This window comes from Giraffa tippelskirchi, chromosome 3 (genome assembly GCF_054371585.1).
Source record: "Giraffa tippelskirchi isolate mGirTip1 chromosome 3, T2T-mGirTip1v1.2.pri, whole genome shotgun sequence".
In the NCBI taxonomy this organism is placed as follows: Eukaryota; Metazoa; Chordata; class Mammalia; order Artiodactyla; family Giraffidae; genus Giraffa; species Giraffa tippelskirchi.
The window spans coordinates 106,879,628-106,899,445 of NC_137277.1; positions in this window are offsets into that span (position 1 = coordinate 106,879,628).

Sequence of the window (19,818 nt, forward strand, 5' to 3'; positions counted from 1 at the left end):
CTAATTTCAGAAGTTTCCTTGTGGACTTTTGGGAAGAGTCTTGAAGACAGATACTTTTCTTAGACAAAAGTGAAAATGAGTCTAAAAAAAAGATAAAAACATTTGGAATCATATTTAAAATTTTTTTTCTATCCCCTATTCAACAACGCTCCTCACCATCAAACCTGAATATGTTGTTAGAATTATTACTTTCTCTCAGCCTGGTTTCTTAGCTTTAGCTTAGAGATGAAGCAAACACATTTTTCCCCCCAAGGCAAAAACAAAGAAAGAAAGAAAGAAATGAAAAGATTAAAAAAAGACACAGGATACTTTGAGAAAATAGGATGAGTTTAAGTGATTAAACAGCTTGAATTGAATGTACTCAGCAAAATAGCCCCTTGCCGTTATGTCACTGAAATATTTACCATTGTCACTTGCTTTAATAATTACTGCGCATCTTTGTGGATTTTAAATTTGTTTTGCCACTTATGTCTGTTCGTATTCTCTAGCTTATTTAGATCTAAAGGTTTATCAGTGAGGTTGATGATAAATTTTGCTTGATTTGAAAAATTAGACTGTTGTTCTTTCCATCAGCCACTTTGTGAATTAAATCAGATTTCAAATGCTACTTTATAGCAACTATGTCTACTGAGTACTGACTTTAATTAATTCTCTGTCTTTGACTCTGAAAAGCAATCAACAGCTAAGCCAGAATTTAACCTCTTTGGGGGTGTTGGCTGCTTGAAATGCAATATTTTTCCTGGTATATCTTCAAATCTCTGTTAATATAATACCCTAAACCTATCCCTTGTTCTTACAGTTAGAACAAAGTTGTGAGGGTGGCAGTTTTTTTTGTTGTTTTTTTTTAAAAAGGGTTCTCCATCTTGAGTGCATCAAGTTGCTGAAATTCTTGATCTAAAACTCAGGCATTTTAGAAACATTAGTTAATTCCTATCTCTTAACAAAACAATACTCGTAATTTTCTGATAAATTTCAAAGCATGTCTACCAAATCAGTTGCTTCATTCTTGAGAAGCTTCAGTTTCTGAAATGAGCTTTCAGTTCTTCCTGATAAAATAACAGCTCTGTTGGACATGCCACCGGATACTTATACGTTAGCCTTCAACCGGATTGTCTTACGTCCCAGAAGAAGTGTGTATGGGAACAAAAAAAATGGAGGTGACTCCAAGGGTCATGGGAAATTTCCCTGGCATACAGAGCAATGTGAGATATGTCTAAGGAAAATATTTAGTTTCATAATTTGGGAATAAGATTTCATTTGGCACTTTGGGAACATGTGTTTAAATCAGTAGGCAGTAAGCTCAGAAAAACTGTAGTGAAGGGCTTGAGCTTTCTGTCATGTCACTGTGAGCTTGAATGGCTGCTAGGCTCACAGAACACTGAAGAGCCATGGACCACAAAAACACACCTTTTTTGTTTCCTAGGTGTTGCATTTAAGGGGTCTTGGGGTTGTTTTTGTTGGTTATGCTGTGTTGTACCCAGAATTGGTAGCATTATTACCTTAGTTCTCCATTTTCTTTAGGCTTACAGGACTCTGGGCTGAAGGGGAGCTTTGAGGCTGTTTTGTCCAATCCACCATCTGGTGCTGAGTCTGTGCACCCCTCCACTCCTTGCATTTCCCAGTCCTCCTAGCGCGTAGCACGTGTTGAGGGAAACACATTAAATGAGCTATAAATTTCTATGTCATTTGCTTGCCTTGGACTTGTCAGTTACTAATAGGTCCCAGTTCTCTGTGAGCCAGGAAAATGGCAACCTAGAGGGATTACCTAGAAATAATAATTAGGGAACACTTTTTCCAATCTCTGTAGGCTTTGTTTCCCCTCCAGTTTTTGCCCTTCCTAAAGGCTAATTTCTGGTGTTCCCACTGAGTCAATTGACAAAACAAAACAAGGTTAGAACCCTGCAGGATCATCATGCCCCAGGTCATCTGATGGGCAAGGGCAGATTCTACTGCCCAAGTCCTAGCATGATAGTACAAACCCTGGCCACCATTGTCTGCTTCATTTTTGATAGGATGTTTCTAAAGAGTGATTTACTGTGATTTTGGAAATGAACTGATGCTTTGATTATCTTGGTAGAACTCAAAATATAACCTTTGGGGGCACATGTCTTTTTTAGAACCACATTAATACTATTAGATGAGCTTCCCAGGTGGCTCATTGGTAAAGAATATGCCTGACAAGCAGGAGACACAGGTTCAATCCCTAGGTGAGGAAGATCCCCTGGAGAAGGAAATGGCAACTTACTCCAGTATTTTTGCCTGGGAAATCCAATGGGCAGAAGGAGCCTGGCAGGCTACTGTGTGTGGGGTCACAAAAGTGTCGGATATGACTTACCAACTAAACAATGACAATATGTGGGACACATGTACACCCATGGCTGATTCATGTCAAGGTATGGCAAAAACCACCACAATATTGTAAAGCAATAAGCCTCCAATTAAAATAAATAAATTTTAAAAAGAGAGATACTATCACTGTATTTGACATAGTTCACAATAGGAGGCAGAATTGCAGAACAGTTTAAAGTCAGAACTGTAGACAATGATACATGGGTTTGAATGCTGCTTCCACTTCTTGTTGGCTACACTGTATGACCTTAGGCAAATTGCTTAAACTTCTTCATTTATTAAGTGAGAATAATAAAAAGAACATGTAAAGTACCATGGACAGTGCTAGCCCATAATAAATATGAAATAAATATGAGTTATTATTGTTGCTGGTTTTGGATAAACTATGATGGGGAGGCCACTCTTGACCAATGCCAGGCAGGTGATAATAAGTACAGCCCAGGAAGAGCTCTTGACATTTTCTGTACATGTTATATACATGCTGCACCCAGTTCATGGAATTGTCATACCAGAACACCCACTCTACCTTTAGGCGAGTCTGCTGTGCTTTACTCTCACAGTGGATGACAATGAATTGTATCTTAAAAGAGATCTAGAAAAGGATATTCCACAACTGCCTCTTATGACAAGCAGATTCTAGCAGCAAGACTTTTATCTCACATATTAAACTAAATCCTTTGTGTTACAGTTTGGACCAATTTCCTTAATCTGTTCTTGGTGAATGGGAAAAGCCCCTGCTCACTAGATTCTCTAAACAGTGAGTGAGGATGGGTGGAGATGAGTGGGGAGAGGCAGGAAGTGAGAACTTCCAATTTGAGGTAGGAGATCATTATTCGGGATCCAAGTCTGTTCCAACCCGCAGAGTGAACCTGAGGAAACTGTCAGTTTTCTCACCTGTAGATGATCTCTCGCATTTATTTTATCTCCATCTTCATCTAGCTGTGACTTTCTAATAAGCATCTTGATATGTGGATATTGCTTTGAAATTGCTTTCAAAAGATAGCACAAGTAAATTGTTTACTACAGTGCCTGGCTTTTAGTAGGAATGCGATATGTTTTTATTCCCTATTCTTCCTTCTTTCCCCCTTTCCCCTCCCTTAGCATTAAGAGAAACCTCATTATTGGAGAATAGTTTCTGTGATGATACTGCTAAGTCACCTCAGTCGTGTCCGACTCTGTGCGACCCCATAGACGGCAGCCCACCAGGCTCCGCCGTCCCTGGGATTCTCCAGGCAAGAATACTGGAGTGGGTTGCCATTTCCTTCTCCAATGCATGAAAGTGAAAAGTGAAAGTGAAGTCGCTCAGTTGTGTCCGACTCTTAGCGACCCCATGGACTGCAGCCTACCAGGCTCCTCCGTCCATGGGATTTTCCAGGCAAGAGTACTGGAGTGGGGTGCCATTGCCTTCTCCATAGTCTATTGTAATTCTTCTTAGATCACTCACATATTGTGACTTAAAAACACTTTAACAATAAACACTGAAATCTCAATAATCGCTGATATCCTCCATTAAAGAAAGACAGTGGGCAAGCAGGAAATAATGTTGCCAATTATCCCTTGCCCTCCTGATGGGGGTGGTCCTTAGGGGTACAGAGGGGTTTTGATGGTGTTAAAGATTTCTTATTCTAGAACTGCACCATGGTTGATGTTGAACCCCCACTTTGAGTTGTTTCGGTCATTCCTCCAGGAAAAATTTAAAAGAATTTGGTTTGGTTTCAAAATGTATACAGATCCAGTAGCAGCCCCACACCCACCTATAGAGGACTTCAGTTTACTTTCATACACTCTGCATTTAGTTTATTTTTATTTAAAAATTTTTTATTCCTCACTGCAGATGTTTGTATTACCACGATGTTCCTACTAGAGAAGGTTGGTGTGATCCCTTAGACAAAAAGATGTTTCTCCTAGCCAAGTACTTACATAGCTATAGTCACAGCTAACTCCTAAAACAACTCTGTGATCTGGATACCGTTCATCCCATTTAACAGAGATGACACCTAAAGGTTCGGAGTGTATGCATTTAGTTTTTAATTTTCAGAATAAAGCTAGTTTGTCCCAACTCATCTGCCTTACTGATTACATTAAGAGAGAGAGTTTGTGTACGCGTGTGTCTGTGTTGAGAACAGTGAGAGCATGGACTTACCTTGAATAAGCTCAAGTATTTTTAATAACATGAACTACTAAAATATTTCTCCAGATTTTGCTGATTGGTACAAAACTGTGTCTGACTCACTCTCACCATTTGCACATCAAACGTGAGAATATCCAGAAGTGAAAACGTAATACTTCACAAAAGAATGTCTCCGGTACAAAGCAAAACACATGTCTTACCTTTCCAAAGCAAATAGAGCAACTAAGGTTAATTAATTACAATCAGAACTTGAAGGAAATTGCTCAGGGTGAATGTTTCTCAAACTTGACTACACATTGGAATTACCTGAATAGTTTTACAAAATACTGATGCCTGGGTCCTGCCTCCTAACATTCTGATTAATGCTGTCTGGGGTGCGACCTGGGCTTTAAGATTTTTAAAAACTCTCCAGAAGATTCTAACATGTAGCCAAATTTGAGAACCACTATTCTACATCTGTGCATCTCAGAGTTAGTTTATCAAAAATCTTCTGTGAGTGGGGAGGCAGCTTTAAAGGTGGATTCCTTAATGACAAGTCAGTTGCTTCTGAGTTGTGAGCATAAATATTTCTCTCGAGATTACTGTATTATAGAAAAATATTGAAGATGTGGTGGGGAAATTATGTTTCCATTAAAGAACCCATCATAGCAAAGGAGTAAGGGAAATAGAAGTTGATGTTGCTCTTATGTGATATGTTCAGAGATAGGCAGATGCATGGCTGCAGAGTGGTTCCACTGATCATAGGGACGCCCCTCCCATCTTGCTGCCCTTCTGTCTTTAATAATGCTATTCCTCATGTTTGTCCAAAACAGCGGCTCATACTTCACTTAACACAGCAGGAAAGGGGAAGAAACAAAGAATGAACTATTTACTGGCATATCCTAGAAGTAGAATAGATGATGCCACTTACATCCCTTTAATTCAGTAGTTCTTACTTAACTGGGTGTGGTTTTGCCCTTCAAGCGATATTTAACAAAGTCTCAGGACATTTTTTGGTTGTCACAAGTTTGATAGGGCACAGGTAGGGGTATGTGCACGCTCAGTTGTGTCTGACTCTTTGCGACCTAGCAGACTGTAGCCTGCCAGGCTCCTCTGTCCATGGAATTTTCCAGGCAAGAATACTAGAGCATGTTGCCATTTCCTACTCCAGGGGATATTCCCAACCCAGGGACTGAATCCGTGTCTCTTGCATCTCCTGCATTGGCAGGCGGATTCTTTACCATTGCATCACTTGGGAATCCTGGAGGTACAGGACTACTGGTATCTAGTGGGTAGAGGTCAAGGATGCCGCTTAACTTTGCACAGTGTCCAGGAGAGCCCCCACAGCAAGAACGATCTGGCCCAAATTGTCAATAGAATTGATATTGAGAAACCCCACAAGCATAGCCATAAGTTGATCTTATGGCTATACCTAGCTATAGAAAGGTAGGAAACTATAACCTATAATCAGAGAGGATGTCCATCTATTAACAAATCAGGGATTCTGCTACTTAAAAAGGCAGAATGTACATGGTCAGGGCATCTATTTCTCTGCATTATATTGTCCTGTAACTTTCACCTCTGGCCAAAGAGGTTTGAGAGTTGAAGTCTTTTCCCTCATATCTCATCCATCATGCAGCCATGATGCAAACTCATGCCCACCATTAATGGGCCAATTTTTGAAGCAAAACCAGCCATTTGCATAAATAGAAATGCAACTTTAATGAAGGCTTTTCTGGCTACTGTTCCTGAGAAGCTGGGGTTATACTGTAATGACTTAATCTCTCATGAATATGTAAGAAGAGCCTGCTGGGCACTGACTACACCAGTGGTGGGTTACAAGAAGAGTTTCCAGGATATAATGTGCACTTTGCACTTTTTTTCTTTCCTCCTCTCTCCCCTTGGATAGAAATATCTCTTGAGATAAAGCAGGGTTACCATCGATATCTACCTCCTCTGGTCTCTTCCAGGGCTTAATATATACAGAGATAATAAAATAAAGCTAGACCTTCAAATATATCCAATCCACCTCTCTGTTTAAAGGATGAGAAAAGCAAGCACTGGAGACTGAGCTTCTGATCCTAGCACTTCTTCCAAATAAATGTGTGATTTTAGGCCACTTCCTTGCCATTTCTCAGCTCTTGTCCCATCTGTAAAGTGAAAGAATTGGAGTAGATAATGTCTTAGGTCCCTCCTAAATTTTTTTCAAAATTGAAGTATAGTTGATTTACAATATTGTGTCAGTTTCAGGTATACAGCAAAGTGATACAGTGTATATGTGTGTATGTATATTTTTTTCAGATTCTTTTTCATTATAGGTTATTACAAGATGCTAAATATAGTTCCCTGTGCTATAAAGTAAAACCTTGTTGTTTATCTATTTTATATATGGTAGTGTCTATATCTGGTATGTGTCTGTTAATCCCATACTCTTCTAATTTATCCCTCACCCCCTTCTCCTTTGGTAACCATAAGTATGTTTTCTATGTTTGTCTGTCTATGTTTGTTAAGAAGTTCATTTGTATTGTGCTTTAAATTGCACATAAAAGAGATAGCATATGATAGTTGTCTTTGTCTGATTTATTAATCTCTAGTTCCATCTATGTTGCTGCAAATAGCATCATTTCGTTCTTCTCTATGGATGAGTAATATTCCATTGTTTATATGTACCACAGCTTCTGTTGCCTCTATATTGGAAACAGTGCTGCAGTGAACACTGGGATGCATGTATCTTTTTGACTTGGAGTTTTCATCTTTTCTGGAAATATGCCCAGGAGTGAGATTGCTGGATCATAAGGTAACTCTATGTTTAGTATCTTAGGGAACTTCTATGCTTTTCTCCAGAGCGGCTGCACCCATTTCTAAGTTACAGAGAAGACAGGTTTTCTGGAATATTTTTTTCTGTACTTGATATCTTGTGAATGTTGGCTATGAACACAGCTATGTTGTGCAATGACAACATTGTACAGACTGCCTTTACTCCACACCCTCTCCAGCATTTATTATTTGTAGACTTTTCAACAATGGCCATTCTAACTGGAGTGAGTTGATAACTCATTGTAGTTTTGATTTGCGTTTCTCTAGTATTAGTGATGTTGAGCACCTTTTCAATCCTCCTAACATTTAAATTATTTGGTACCATGAAACTCTGATCTGAGAATTTCACCTAGACTTACAGAATGTGGAGTGAAGGTGCTGAGGCTGCTGTCCAACGTTGAGCCTCCTTGTGGATTTTGAACTTTTGCTCTTATTCTCAGGTGTATGCTTGTGCTTGTTTAGACATTTCAGTCGTGTCTGACTCTTTGTGATGCCACGGACTGCAGCCCACCAGTCTCCTCTGTCCGTGAGATTCTCCTGGCAAGAATATTGGAGTGGGTTGCCATGCCCTCTTCCAGAGGATCTTCTCAACCCAGGGATCGAAACTGCATGTCCTGCGTCTCCTGCACTGCAGGCGGATTCTTGGCCACTAAGCCACTGGGAAAGTCCTCTTGGGTTTATACTGGCTGTCAATTAGCATGATGGAAACACAAACATCCTGAGAGGCTAGACTTTCTATGGTGATCAGGTTTTGTTAAACAGTGCTAAAACTGGAGCATTCTAAAGATCTTTTTCAATTCTGTTTCAACTCATTTCAATTCTAGGATAGTAACAATTCACAGATAATGAATGAAATCTGAACTTTGGAAGAAAAATCAATGAAATTCTATCTATGAAGCAATTATTCCTAAAGTCTATGTCTTTTTATAATGACTTAATACATAATTCAAATAAACTTTTTTTTTAATATCAAAGCAAAGTATAATATCTGATTTGGATTTATTGTGGTTTAGAAAAATTAAAGAATATCAAGACAGCATGCAGAAGATCACCATTAAGTTTTCCTCCGGTGGGGAGAAATTTCCACATGGTTAACTTCTTTCATCTGATTAACACGCTTTAAGGGCAGTAAGTTTCATCTCCTAGGCAGGATGGCCTCACAAAAAAAAAAATGCTCTTCTTTAGAAAGTTACAGAGAAGGCTTAGTTTCTGGAATCTTTTTTCCTGGACTTGATATCTTGTGAATGTTGGCTGCGAACACAGCCATGTTGGGGCAATGACAACATTGTCCAGACTGCCTTCTCTCCTCAACTATGCATCTTGCTCCCGAGAGATAGGGGAGAGGACTCCCACTGCAGATGGGCTGTTCCAGCAACCAGTGCTGCTGTTCAAATGTGACGGTGTAGCAGATGTGAAGAAAGTTGCCTTGGAGTTTCTATAACGTGTTGTTACTTCCCCCAATTGCTCTGTTTTCTGAGGACAAGCCATGGGTCATGGCTTAACCTCCTCTGGAGGTGAAGCTGCCTAAAATAACTAATTTGAAATCCTACTGGTTTATATGTATTGGGCTTGTTTTACAATATAGAATCCAGGTAATTCTGGCTTTAATTGCATCACAATCTCAGTGTTAATGGAATGTTTTCAAACATGTCATGTTTTACTTCTCAAAATACTGCTATATTTGTTTTTTTTAATCCCCTAGACTTTAACCTTTAAAACAAGATGACAAAAATGACAATAAATAGGAGTATTTTTTAACAGGTAGATAAAAATAGGCCCTAGTTCATATCAGAGAGTTTTGGTAAAGTTAGTAAATTTTTAAAGAGCTCTCAGTATATCCAAATATTTTGAAAAGTGAGTTCTTTGGAAGTTTCCATAGCAGCAGGTATTTGAGGCTAGAAATATCTTTGAGATTATATGTTCTGTCGGTGTTGAAATTGTCTTATTATAGAAAATATCACAGACTTTCAGTTCAACATTACTAAGTAACAATCATGGCAGGTAAGAAAAATCTAAGGAAAGTTGTAGGGAAGGGAGGTATTCCCAATACTTCCTTATTTAACTTAGCCTTCCTAGGCAATTTAAAAAGGATGAAATGTGACCTCGTGCACATTTCTTTCACTCAGAATAGCTTCATTTTTTTGATAATGATATTCAACACATATCAATAACCAGGTGTAGACATCTGCCAAAGATGCAGATTGTCTTTTACATAATATGTCCAATTTCGCTCGGCTAGTTTTGTAAACAGAAGATGATTACTTATTCAATAGAGATCAGACGAAGTGAAAAAGCAGAAATGTTAGCTGTTACCTCTACGGTGACATCCAGGGGGCCTCCTTCAGGGTTGATTAACTTCACATAGAAATCTAAAACAATTATGACTACACATGCTGAAGAATGAAATGTTCCCATCAGGCAATGATTACAACCAGCATCGAGAAAAATTTCAGCCAGGCAATCAGAAATCACCAATTATGCAGAGTATCTGCAAGAGATGATGTTAGCTCATAAAAGTGCTGAAATGAATAACTGGATAAGATTTTTAAAGGAAGCAGATGGGCCCATTTTGGCTCCTGACAGTTGACTTGCACAAACTATATGCACAGGTTCCAACAGATCATGACCCGTGGTAACAGCCAACTTACAATGTCACGTTCATTGTTATCTACATTCATTTGCAAAATGCTCTCCAACCGCAGTGATGAAAAACAAAGCATAGCAATGATTGAACAAATTGATTCTATTTCTTTTATACTTTGGCTGCCCAAATACCCTTATTTTTTCCAAAAGCATGAATTTCTAATTTACATATCAATGAGCCACACAACAACTATTTGTTTGCCTGAGTGCTTTACAGATGCATGTTGTTTTACCTCAATGGTACCCATTTTGTCTTTCCATCTTTAGGGTTTATCCTGTTGGTCTTTACTGAAAAAGCTCAATGGCTTTCTGCCAACCCAGGGATTCAAGTTCACAGATTTGGGGAAAGTTCTATAACACTGGAGCAAGAAGGGACTTTAGCTTTACATGGTTCACATTTCCAAGTTTGAGATGTGAGATAGCTAAAGAATGTAGAATAAAATGCTTTGCCCATGTAACACAACTAAGTAGTGGCAAGGCCAAAACAAGAACTCAGGTGTTCGTTTCCATTATTTATTGTTGATTAACAAAGCACTACAAAATGTAGGGGCATAAAACCACAATGATATGTTTCCTGTGATTTTGTGAGTTGACTGGGGGTTTTCTGTTTGCATCTGAGCTCACTTGCATGTTTGCATTTAGCTGGAGGGTCATGTGAACAGAAAGGAACAAGATCTTTCTTCACTTGGCTAACAGTTGAAGCTGCTGTGTCAGCTGGGGCCCTTGGACTCTCTTCTCTGTGGCCGCATGTCCTCAGGGGATCTGAAACAGTTTTCTTACATGGTGGTCGCAATGCTCCAAGAAAGCAGAAGCAAAAGTTGCAAGTCCTCTTAGTATAGGTCCAGAAATGGTAGTGTCACTCCTGTCCTATTCTATTGTTCATAATAGTGGGACCAGATAAAAAGAGAGATGTATTCACTTCTTAATGAGAGGAACAGCCAAGTCATGTTGCCAAGGACCATGGAAGTAATTGCCAGAGCCATCCTAGAAAATGCCCTTCCACATCAGTGTATCAGTTTCAGTAGGTAAGCCCAGCATTTCTGTGTCAGCTCAGTCCCTTTGTCATTCACATCACTGCTGCTTTCACAGTGAGTGGGTGTATCCTCATCTGTCCATAAACAGTTGGCTAGTATTTATCCTGCAGAGAAAACTTCCTCATCATGATCCTTTGGCTTTAAAGTGAAACCTTTAAAACCATCCAGTAAAAACAACTAGTTTCTCTCTTAAAATTAGCTTGATTTGAAACCTAATACATTTTACAAAGTAGTAAAACCTTGAGAAATCTTTTTTCTGCTTTTAAGCAGAATCCTTAAAGTTTGATTAGTTTCCAACTGAAAGCTGTCGGGCTGAGCAAGAAGCTTATGTTCACAGTTTATGAGGGATGCCATTTGGAAACCTGAAAGTGGCAGATGTGATGGCCAACAGTGGAGGGTGGTGGTGAGGCTGGGGGCCGGGGGTCTCCAGCTGCTTTCTTGATGGGCTCTTTGTCAAAGTCTCTCTTCTAAGGAACGTGACTCCTTGCAAGTGGCTGTAGGTCTTAGAGTAAATATTTCATTAGTCATGATGGGTTTGAAAACTTAAAGCTGTGAAGGACACACTGGAATCTCTGTGATTTATGATAAAGCTGAAGGAAACTTGATCATTCCAGTCCTGCCATATGTAGCTGTGTGGAATGTGCAAATGAATTGAACTAGCAAACTCCACAGATTTTATTTCATGATTAAAAAAAAAAAAGCCTTAAGTCAGATCAGCTAACAGGCAATTTGAAACAGGGACTTAGCAAGGCAGCTGTTTTAGATGAAATTCCTTCCAAATGCTTCTCTCTCCCTTCCCCCTTCCATATATATATATATATTTTGTATGTGTGTGTGTGCAAATTTCTTTTTTATATATATTTTTTGGAAGTTTCTCTTCCAGATTTTCTTGGTTCTGCATATCAGTGATTAAATAATGAAAACCTAGAATAGTCCTGTAGTTTCATATGTTACTCTTCTATCAGTTTCCTCTTAGAGGACAGACAATATGTCTTAGTTATCCTAGCATGTCCACTGAATCTTATGCCCCACACACATTAATTCTTTGTATAGCACATATAAAGTATTTAGCGCAAAAGTTCAGTAAAATGAACAAATGTGCTTTTTAGTATATCATTAATTATAACACCTCTCTAGAAAGTCAGAAGAAAGAGATTTTTTCTTCTGCAAAATGGGACATTAAATGACTTAAAGAAATTAAGTGACTTGTGAAACTTTATACAGCAGTTATGTGTCTAAACCAGTTAGAACTCAAATCTCCTGACTTGTAGCTCTGTTATTTTTTATTATACCATGTTGATATTCTGTAACAGGTATTTAATAAATATTCACTGGATGAGTGAATGAATGAACAAATGAACAAAACTTCTTGTTAATTATCTTTGTTACTGAACATTACAGATTCATGAACAGGGCATATTTTATAATGTAAAACTCAGATTGGTGCATCCCTGTCCTAGAACATAGTGATTCTTTAATTCTGATCCTTAGTGACTCATGAACAGATCAGACTGGTCAAAGAGGAACTAAGTGATTCACAGGCAATAGGTAAGTCATTTGAACAAGACTAGTCCATGTTGATAGGTGCTGAGAGGTGCTCAGACTCAGTGAGCTGAATTTTCTGCTCTCTATAGCATAGATCCATATTCTGTTATCCAAAATTCTTGGGCAAAAGTTTAAAATAGTTAATATTTTAGAATGAAAATGCAATGCATATTCTGAAATATATGTAAATAAATATAGGCATGAAGTAGCACCACATAACAGATATCCTAATATTTCTGTTGTGAAATAAATATTGTTTCTTCATAGAATAAAGTCTGTTAATAGGCTCACATCAGATTTTGACACTCAATGAGCTTAGAGCCAAACTTACCAAAATATATGCCGTTTCTGAGTTTTCAATTTGGCACACTGGATAAGAGTTTGTGGACTTGAATTTTAGTGAATAGGCAGGTCATATATAAATAGACTTTCTTTTGAGAAAAGGAAGACTTTGAGTGACAAACATTTGTAAAGCAAACAAACACAGCAGTCTTCTCTCTGTCAATGGGGGAAAAAGCAAGATTTCTTTTCTAAATGGAAGAGGTTGCTGTTGTTTACTCACTAAGTCATGTCCAACTCTTGTGACTCTGTGGACTCTAGCCCTCCAGGCTCCTTTGTCCATGCGATTTCTCAGGCAAGAATACTGGAATGGGTTGCCATTTCCTTCTCCAGAAGATCTTTCTGACCCAGGGATCAAACCCGCAATTCCTGCATTGCAAGCGAATTCTTTACCACTTAGCCACCTGGGAAGAACAGATGGAAAAGATACCTGTATGGTATTCATTTCTCCACTAAGTTCCTATCAAAAAATCCTAAGCAGTGTTTTGGGTAGGAGAATACCCATGCTAAAGCCTTTTAATGCTCATTTGAGGAAGCTCTGTAAGTAACAGGTGTTTCCAGAGAAATCTACATTTTATTTTTATAGCATGTCAACCAAATATCTTACCTGACACATCTCAAGTGAATAAACACAATTTTGAGCTAAGTTTTTCTCCATCTCTGAGCTCAGTAATCAAAGGCCTTATTAATAACTGTTGCTTTCCTGACCCAAAGCTGTCATATTCCCTCAAGAGAGACCCAATGGAGAAAAGGATCAATGTAGAAGCAGTATAAATGCTGTAAGATCCTATAGTATTCATCAATTCAATTCCCACCCTGAAGATGGGAGTGTGGATGAGAGGCTTTAAAATAACTACTCCTCACAAATCCTACCTCTTGAAATCAGAACCCAGATTTCCTCCATGTCATTTTTGAAGTTGAAAGAGAGTTATTTTCTTAAATTGCATTTTATTTTTCTGGGAACATCTGCCCTGCTGGTTTCATCTTGTGTGTAAATGAGCTACAATAGCAACAATTTCTGTCATCCTTTTCACTGATCTGGAATCAAAGTTAACCAGAGAGCCTCTTGAGAAAATGTGTGGTAGAAAGAACTGTGGATCCCACAAAACTGTGAGTCCTACACTGCTGTAGGTCAACCCAGAATCTTAGCAAAAGATATTATCTCCAACCACCAAAATGTCTCTGCATAAATCCCTTATGTAAGAATGTTCTCCATGATATGTGCAGCTTCAGATAAAAGTGAGCATTTTAAAAAAAATCAGTGTTTTTCAAAGAATTGAGCCTGGGGTGGTTATGAAAGCAAATTGGATGGAGTGATGACAAGAATAAGAAATCAGATAAAGAACAAAATGGCTATTTATGTTTCTATTTGTCTAAGATCTCAGGCTATGGGAGTTAGCAAAATGAGATTAAGTCACGTGGGAAGGGAAGAAAAACCTATCAGTTATCTATTGCACCCCTAGCTTGAGCCAAGTACTAAATTTGTGTGCTTGTGTGTGCCGGAGAAGGCAATGGCACCCCACTCCAGTACTCTTGCCTGGAAAATCCCATGGATGGAGGAGCCTGGTAGGCTGCAGTCCATGGGGTCACTAGAAGTCGGACACGACTGAGTGACTTCCCTTTCACTTTTCACTTCCATGCATTGGAGAAGGAAATGGCAACCCACTCCAGTGCTCTTGCCTGGAGAATCCCAGGGAAGGGGGAGCCTGGTGGGCTGCCGTCTATGGGGTCGCACAGAGTCGGACACGACTGAAGCGACTTAGCAGCAGCAGCAGCAGCATGTGCACGTGAGTGCTCCTGTTCCTCTTTTTATTGTTACAATAATTATATTGTGTGTACATGCTAAGTCACTTCAGTCGTGTCTGACTCTCTGCAACCTCACGGACCATAGCCCAGGCGGCTCCTCTGTCCATGGGATTCTCCAGGCAAGAAAAATGGAGTGGGTTGCCATGCCCTCCTCCAGGGAATCTTCTCTATCCAGGGATCGAACCCATGTCTCTTAGTCTCCTGCATTGGCAGGAGGGTTCTTTACTGCTAGCGCCACTGGGAAGCTCCATAATCTACTAATTCATCTTCCTCATTTCCATCCCTCTCTATACCTAGCAGCTACAGTGATTGGTTTACAAATGAAAATCAGATCATATTGCTCGCCTATTTGAAACCTTTCAGTGGCTTCCCATCTCACTTTGGAAATAAAAAGTTTTTTTTTTTTTTCCCAAAGAGTTTACACTTTATTCTGCAGAGGATAATGAGCTGTGAAAGGGTTTAATCCCCAAAGTGTCACTGTTAGGTATATACAAAATTCTTAACTTACACACAAGGTCCCATGTGAACTGGCTTGGGTCTACCTTTGAAGCATCACCAGGTGCCACCTATTCCTCTATTCACCATGCTTTCAATATGCTGGCCTTCTTCCAGCTCCAGGCCTTTGTACATGCTGTCCAAAACGCCTTTATTCCAACTTTCTGGCCTCCAGATTTCAACTTAAATGTCAAGCCTTCAGGGAATTTTCCCCGGGTTTCATAGACTTGATTTCTCATACTTTCTCATAAAACCTGTATTTTTCTTTGACATTGTTTCCTTCTATTTTTAGTTATATGATTCGTGGTGTGATTGTGGATTCATTGTTTTCCCCACAAACTTCTAAGGTCTTTTAGACATGGAATTATGTCTGCTTATTCCTTACTATCTTCTCAGTGACTAGCGAATCTCCTGGAACATATCAACCATTCAATGACTACTTTAATAAAAGAGGTAGATGCCACTTTTATCACATGTACCTTCTATTATGGAACATTTGCTCACTAGTTAAGTGAGTCACTTGTCCTGTGCTGGGTGGCCAGGTTTTCTGAGAGGCAGAATGAGCAGACATCTCTAATCAGTTAAGGTGAGAGCAGCATACTCAAGAAATGGAAAAAGGCCTAGCTGAGGAGTGAGTGCATGCCGTTCTCCTCCAATCTCTCTCCTTAACCGGTCAGTGGTTTTTCATAAATTATCTGTATGTTTATCACACTTCTCTGTAAAATGTGCTAATCATATCACTTCCACCTCTTTATAAAATTGTGTCAGAAGTAAGGCAATGAAGGTTGCTAGAAACATGCTATATAGTTTAACTGTCCAGTAAATGTCTTATTTAATGTCATGCTCTTATATATGCTTCTAATCTAAATCAAGCCATACTGAAAGGAAAAGGATCTAGCTTTCCAAATGCACCTCCAAAATTATAAGAGAATTGTGATAAATAAATAACAGAAATCCTTGGATTATATTTTAGCTCTCTAAAACATAGAAGACAACATTAATCTGAAATTTCTGGATCTGAAAAGTGTTTCTTATTAGCAAAAAATAGCTATACCTGAGTAATGATGTAGAAGTAGGCTATATTGAATAAATTACCATATGCCTCAGTAAATAACTGCTTTGGACAAGACAGTTCTAACTGACAAAAGCAGATGTAGACAATAAAAAATGATACTGGCTAGTTAACTTAGAAGCAGGTTTGATGCCCTTCCAGATTCAACAAAAATCTTAGACCAAAGTAAGAGTATCCAATAGTTTAAGGGATAGGAAAGAAGGAAGAAGATGGAAACAATTATTAATTCTTTGCTCTTTAAAGACTTGACGTCTTTATTTTGGAGTCAGAGAAAGATTGGGATGCAGATCATTTCAGATTGAACATTTTTGTTCAATGCCTATTCAACCATAGTTCAGTGCTAATTCATGAGAGAGAGAGTGAGTTTGGGTATGTGTGTGTGTGTGTGTGTGTGTGTGTGTGTGTGTACATGAGTGTGTTTTAAGAGGAGTGGTATGGTACTTCAAACAAACAGTTTTGCAGCCGCCAGCAGCTGTTCCTGATTTCTTTTAATAATCCATGACAAAAATATTGAGTGTATAATAATGCAAACAGCCAAACAATGAAATGAAAACAGGAAGAAGAAATCATTTACTCTAACTCCTTTCATTTTATTTGAATACACTGAGTGGGTTGAGATGTTGAAATAACTGTTACTCTTTACGAGACTGTCAACAGTGATGGCACCAATCTTTGTATGTGTGTGTGCATGTGTGTGTGTCAAATTCATTTATCCATTTTTGGGTTGAAGAATGAGGACTCAATATGGTTACTTTTGTTTCTAGGAGATCTTTCAGTCTTGCTAATTTGTCCTTTCTTCCTTCTCCTTTGTGTAACTCTCTGATTCTTTTATTATGTAACTCAGCCAGACCTTGGGGAACCACTTCAGATGAAAAGTATATAGATGAGTTAAAATACATAGTATCTTAATAGCTAGTACCAGAATTCCCATAAATTAGGAACTCTTTGTCAGGAAAAATAGTCATTGGTGCCACCTACTTCCTTATACACTTTGCTCTAAACAGCCTGGCCTTCCCTGAACAGGCTGCTTTCTTTCTTGCTTGAAGACTTTTACATGTGCCATTTGGGACTAAAAGGTGAGGCTATGAGGGCAGGAGGTAGCATGGGAAAAGAAAGATAGGTACAGATGGTTACATTAACAAATGAGTAGAGAATTGTGCACTTAAAATTGGTATTTTCATTTCCTGTGCAGTAATTTACAACTTCCCAGGTGGTGGTGGGGTAAAGACCTTGCCTGCCAGTTCAAGAGACTAAGATATGTGGGTTTGATCCCTGGGTTGAGAAGATCTCCTGGAGGAGGGCATGGCAACCCACTCGCAGTATTCTTGCCTGGAGAATCCCATAGACAGAGGAACCTGGCTGGCTACAGTCCATGGGGTCGTGAAGAGTTGGACAGGACTGAAGCCACTTAGCATGCACGCACGTGCATTAATTTCCAAGGACTGCTGTAACAACCACAAATTAGGAAGTCTAAAACAACATAAATTTATTCTTTAACAGTTCTGGAGGCCGGAGTTCTGAAATGCTTGTGTCAACAGGTCCACACTCCCTCTGGGGTCTTGCCTCTTCCAGCTCCTGTTGACTCCAGGATTCCTTAGCTTGTGGACACATCACTCCAGTCTCACTGCTTTCTTCTCCTTTTCATGTCTCCTTGTCTTGTCTCTTTTATAAGGACACTTGTCTGGATTTAGAGCCTATCTGAGGATAAGGCAATGGCACCCCACTCCAGTACTCTTGCCTGGAAAATCCCATGGATGGAGGAGCCTGGTAGGCTGCAGACCCATGGGGTCGCTAGGAGTCGGACATGACTGAGCGACTTCACTTTCACTTTCACTTTTCCCTTTCATGCACTGGAGAAGGAAATGGCAACCCACTCCAGTATTCTTGCCTGGAGAATCCCAGGGACGGCGGAGCCTGGTGGGCTGCCGTCTATGGGGTTGCACAGAGTCTGACACGACTGAAGCGACTTAGCAGCAGCAGAGCCTATCTGAATAATCCAGGGTAATCTCATCTCAAAATCTTTAACTTAATCACATCTGCAAAGACCCTTATTCCAAATAAGGTAATATTTAAAAATTTCAAGACTTCCCAAGTGGCTCAGTGATAAAGAATCTGCCTGCCAATGCAGGAGACATAGGAGATGCAGGAGATGCGAGTTCAATCCCTGGGCTGGGAAGATTCCCTGGAGTAGGAAATGGTAACCCCCTCTGGTATTCGTGCCTGGGAATTCCATGGATAGAGGAGCCTGGGGGACTACAGTCCATGGGGTATCAAAGAGTTGGACACAACTGAGAACTTACTACAAATTCCAAGGACTAGGACTTTATAACTTTAGGTTGTAATCATTCCATTAACCTCTTTAAGCTCACTTGCAGAGTGTTGAAAGAGGTCATATCTAAACTCTTTGGTCATGCTCATATTGGAATTTTTGGTTTGTGTAGTTTTACAGTCTTCATTTTTTCATAGTTAGTTTAGCTAATGTATTGCAACTTTATACACTTTTTAAAGAAACAACCCATGGATTTAGTTATTAATTTTACAACTTATGCAATTATTTTAATATACATTTTTGTATATGTCTTATTAGTTAATTATTTCTGCTTTCATTTGGCTTGTTTTGGGTTTTTTCCTAACTTTTTTATTTGGATGGAGAAGGAAATGGCAACCCACTCCAGTATTCTTGCCCGGAGCATTCCATGGATGGAGGAGCCTGGCAGGCCCCAGCCCATGGGGTTGCAAAGAGTTGGACATGACTGAGCAACTAACACTTTTTATTTGGATGTTTGATTTATCTATTTATCTTCTTCCTTGATGACTGACCTAAGATTTTAGTGGTAGGCATTTTCTTCTAAGAACCACTTTAACTAAATTCATAGTTCTAATATATACTTGAACCGTTGACTCAAAAATTTTTTTAAAGGAGATCTTTTGATTTAGAGATGAAACTTTTTATTTGTTTTGTAATTTCTACATTAATTTCAGTACTATTACATAGTTTTCAGAAACTGTTGCCTCTGTTATTATCTGCTTTTCTGAATTGATCATATTTTCTTTGTAGCCAAATTTTTGACTGCTTGTTGAGCACCCTGGAAATATGTTCTGTGTTCAGTGTTGAAAATCAAGTAGAGTTATCTTGTTAATTATGTTATTCAGGTCTCCTATGTCCTTGTTTTTTTAAACTTGATCCATCTCGAATGATAGTAAATCAGAGTCTGTTTCTCCTATTGTGATTCTTTTTATTTTTCTTTGGAGTTCCTGTACTATTTTCTTTATAATTATTAATGCTAGATTATTTGATACATGGATATTCATAACTGCTCAGTATCATAGATTTCATCTCTTATCTAAGTTGACCATAATTCTAACACCAGTGCTTTTTCCCTAAACTCATTCTTTCTAATAGTAAGATGATCATACCTGTTTTTTAACCTGTCTTCATTTTCTTCATATGCATTTCCCCCTATTTTAATTTTCAACCTTTCTGAGTCATTTGAAGTATCTATTATATAGAACATGTAATTGAGTTTTGGCTTTGTAACTCTAATAAAAGATGTTTTTTTTTAATAGGCACATCTATCCATTAATGTATTATTATTATGAAAATAATG